Source organism: Octopus bimaculoides, chromosome 4 (assembly GCF_001194135.2).
Source record: "Octopus bimaculoides isolate UCB-OBI-ISO-001 chromosome 4, ASM119413v2, whole genome shotgun sequence".
NCBI classification, from domain to species: Eukaryota; Metazoa; Mollusca; class Cephalopoda; order Octopoda; family Octopodidae; genus Octopus; species Octopus bimaculoides.
Window position 1 is genome coordinate 73944351 of NC_068984.1, and position 4905 is coordinate 73949255.

Below are 4905 nucleotides of genomic sequence, written 5' to 3' on the forward strand. Positions count from 1 at the left end.
ATTAATACAGAAACAAATGCATACAACATATGTATACACATGTGTGTATAGCTATATATATATATGTATGTATATGCACACACACACACACACACATACACACACATGTAATTATAAAGATTTGCTTGAGTGTTTCTTTGTATGTTTTTGTACGTGCATTTACATACATATGTGTCTGACGTCTTTATATATATATATAATAATATTAGGGACAAAATCCAAAATTACAGGTAAAAACTCATCTAAAGACTGGCATATTCTGGATTACATCCTTGTTAGGGTGCGTGACAGACGAGATGTACAGTGTGTTCGTGTTCTTCGTGGGGCTGAGTGTTGGACTGACCACCGTCTAGTAGTGCCAAAGTGAAATTAGTCACAAAACGTAAAATCCGGGCTGTAGGGATCACCCTGCCTAAAGGACTGAATGTTGATCGTCTTAGGTGTAATAGTGTGAAGAGAACTTTACGAGAGAAAATGAATGTTGCAGATATTGGGGAGGATTGGCCGACCCTTAAAAAGTCAGTTTATGATATAGGCAGGAAAGTTCTGGGATTGATACAAAGAAAGCATCAAGATTGGTTTAAAGAAAATGATGAATATATAGATGATTTATTGACTGGTAAAAGACGTACTTTCTCACGCTATTTGCCAGCAAAGCTACAGGAGAGAGAAGTGTTGCATAGGGAACTCAATGATGAAAAATCACGTCTGAGGCGGAGGCTCTCTCAGATGAGGGATACGTGGTGGAGTAAGAAGGCTGATGAGATACAGGCGGCGTCGGATTCCAATAACACAAAGTTATTGTATGGTCTCTTGCGAGAAGTTTATGGATCGATTTCTCTGATGACACCACTTCGAAGCAGGGATGGTAAAGAACTTCGTGATTTACAAGGAATTCTGCGAAGGTGGTGAGAACACTTTGATGAACTTTTGAATCAGCATTCTGTAGTTAGTGAGGATGTTCTCAATCTCATCCCTGGATTATTTGTGAAGGCGGCTCTCGCAGAACCACCAAAGTTGGAGGAAGTTGCAGTGGCTGTCTCAAGGATGAATTATGGGAGGTCTCCGAATATGGATGGCATACAGACGGAGTTGTTACAGCATGGTGGTGAGAAACTTCTGCAGCAACTTCACTCTTTGTTTGGTGGGATATGGGCTTCTGAATCTGTACCTGAGAACTGGAGAGATACAATAATGGTGGTCTTATATAATGGAAAGGAAAACAGGAATGATTGTGGTAACTATTGGGGAATATCATTGCTTTCTGTCGTAGGAAAGTTTTATGCAGGGTACTTCTGGATCGTCTGCTGAAACACGTTGCAGATTGAGTTCTTCCAGAAAGTCAATCTGGTTTTCGTGTGGGACGCGGCACTGCTGATGTGATCTTCTCAGCTAGACAGTTTCAGGAAAAGTGTGTGGAACAGGGTCTCGATTTCTATCAGGTTTTTGTCGATCTGACAAAAGCTTTTGATACCGTTAATAGAAATACACCGTGGAAAGTCCTCCAGAAACTTGGGTGTCCTGAAAAGTTCCTTTCTTTGGTTAGGACTTTTCTTGATGATATGAAGGGTAGGGTTAATGTTAGAGGTAAAATGTCGGGGCCTGTCTCAATACAAATGGAGTGAAACAGGGGGATATTCTGCCATATATTTTGCGATGGTTTTCTGTATTGCATTCAGAAACTGCAGATATGGTGTTTACATCCATTATCGAACCTCTGGCAGCATATATAATATCAGGCGCTTTGCTGCAAAAACAATGGTATTTACCTCTATCATAAGAGACCTTCTGTGTGCAGATGATTGTGATCTAGTAGCGCACACAGAGATTGATATGCAACACATTTTGAATGCATTCTCTGATGCTTGCACTGCCTTAGGATTGACAGTCAGTCTCAAGAAAACTGTTGTCATGTACCGACCTGACCCTGGTAAGCAGTATAGTGAACCAAATATCTATGTATATGGTAAACGACTTGATGTGGTTGATCAGTTTGTCTACCTGGGAAGCACTGTTAATAGATATAGCAATTTGGATAATGAAATTCCATGCAGAATTAGGAAAGCAAGTGATGCTTTCGGAAGGCTAGAAAGGCGTCTCTGGAGTCGGCGAGACATATGCAGGAAGAGAGAGATAATGGTGTACAAGGCATGTGTGCTCTCTTATTTTCTTTATGCCTGCGAGACGTGGGTCACATATCGATACCACCTTAAACAACTGGAACGTTTCCATCAGATGTGTCTCAGACAGATCTATGACATTAAGTGGGAAGACCATATCAGTGATCTTGAAATATTGGAAAGCTCTCAGTGTGAAAGTATAGAAGCTGTTGTGTTAAAGCAAAGGCTCAGATGGAGGGGTCATCTGGTCAGGATGAAGGATTCAAAGATGCCAAAACAACTCTTTTATGGAGAGTTAGCTAAAGGAGAACGACCTCTATATAAACCAAAAAAAGAGGTATAAGGACTTGCTGAAGGCTTCCTTAAGAAATGCTTGCACCTCTCCTGGCACATGGGAGGGCATAGCTATTGACCGTTGCAGGTGGAGAAGGATTGTGAACGAGGGGACACTTACTTTTGAGAAATCTCGAGTTGCGCATGAGAAAGTTAGGAGGGATGTCAGGAAGGGCATCGCTGTTGCACTTCCAGATGGTAAGGGTCTTCCTATGATGCTGATATGCAGTGTATGTGCAAGCCCCTGCTTCAGTAAAGCTGGACTCAAGAGTCATCTTCGTAGTCATAAAGTGAGACAGATGATTTACAACCAGGCCGCTGGTTGTTACGGGGATGTAAACGAACCAAAACACACACACACACGATGGTCTGCAGCACAGTTTCCGTTTTGCCAAATTCATTCACAAGACATTGGTTGAGCCGGGGCCATAAGCATGGCACTTGTACAGGTGGCATGCAGTGAGACTGAACTTGAAACCACGTGCACCTGCTTGCAAAGCGGGCTTCTTAACCTCACAGCCATATGTATGCATTAAATATCTATACATTTATGCTCATGTCCCTGTTTTGTCTTGCCCATGCCCTAATCTTCTCTTTTATCACGTACTTTTTCCATTGTATCGTTAGGTAGATTTTTCATTAACATTGTTTTTCCTTTTCGTTTGTTAACCGCCATTTTCCTCATCTTCATCCACTCTTTTCTTTCTCCACTTTCTCTCCCTTTCTTTCTCACGCTCTCTCTATTCCCTCCTCTCACTCTCCACTTTTCTCTTCCCTTTCTCTACCTGACATTTCTTGTCTCCCCTGATGCCTTGCTCTTTACTCTGTAATCCCTCTTCCCCTTGTGCTCTGTCTCCTCACAATTCCATCCGCGCTTGTAATGTTATATTGCAGTTTTATAAATTAGTATATCTTTAAATAAATCGGCTTAATATTTATCTAACAAGACGGTTGTATTATATTACATTCCGGTTACTTGTAACTTTAGAGTAGAAATTTGTTTCAGTAGGTGATTTTTGAAATCAGGTGATTTTTTTTCGTAATACTTGGATGATAATGCTGTTGTACAACATCAATAAAAGATGACTTCGTGAGATGATGAACGGCGATATACTTGCTTGGCAGTGTTAAAAGATTGAAATGGATTACCTTAAGATATCTACTCACTTATATACATGCATTGACATACACACATAATATACACAGATACACACAGACTATACATATAAATCCACATGCACGCACACGCACACGCACACGTGCATACATGTACGTTTGTGTGTATATATGTATATATGTATGTATGCATGTATGTATATATACCTACATTTGTATACCAAAATATATAAATACATATATAAATATATATATAAAAATACATACAAATATATATATGCGTGTGTGTGTATATATGTATATATATATATATATATATATATTTCCATCCATCCATCCATACACCACACCACACACACACACACACACACACACACACACACACACACACACACACATATAGCACGTTCGATTACACTCAGACTTGGGAAGACCTTTTGCTGCGAAAGTTGTCTCAGACGAAACATTCTCCTCCTAGACGACATGATGCAGTTAAATACATTAGGTAGCGCATGACATTATTGAATCGTAGGACGCACGTGTTTCTGCGTTGCTACGCGTCATTAGCTACGGATACCAAATCCGCCTTTCACAACTCGCGGCTTTATGCGACTTCATTTCATTGGTTTTAGCCTGACCAAGCTTTACGCACATCAGTAAATGTAAAGCCTGCTGTATAAATATAAGAATCTATTTTTTTGTTTGCCTTTTTTGCTAGGGAATGAGGTGAAATGCAGATTCAGCACTCATGTCTGATGATACACGACAACACGGAAATATACGCGTCATACAATCCGGTGACGTCATTCTCATCCATATATGTTATCACACACGTCATCTAGGAAGTGAATTTTCTCTTGAGACTATTTCCGCAGCGATAGGTCCGAGTATATTCGAACGTGTTAAATCGTGATTAATATAACATGACGATCCTGTGGCAAAGAATTCTATATATGAAATCACAGTAGTGGAGAACTAAACAATTTACCATTTCTAGGGTATGATAGAGAGTAAGGAGACTGAGTAGGTTCGTCATCAAAACGTATGTATGAAATTTGTGGGGAGGGGTTAAGTGGATTACATCGGCCCCAGTGCTGAAGTGGATCTTATTTTCTCGACCCTGAACGGATGAAAGGCAAAGTCGATCTCGACGGAATTTGAACTCAGAACGAAAAGATAGAGGGAATGCCACTAAACATTTTGCCCGGTGTCCTAACGATTGTACCACCACCTCGCCGTCTTAATGTCTGTGTATGTGTGTGCGTGTATTTATATATATTCAAAAATATGCATATACACACACACATATATATATATATATATATATATATATATA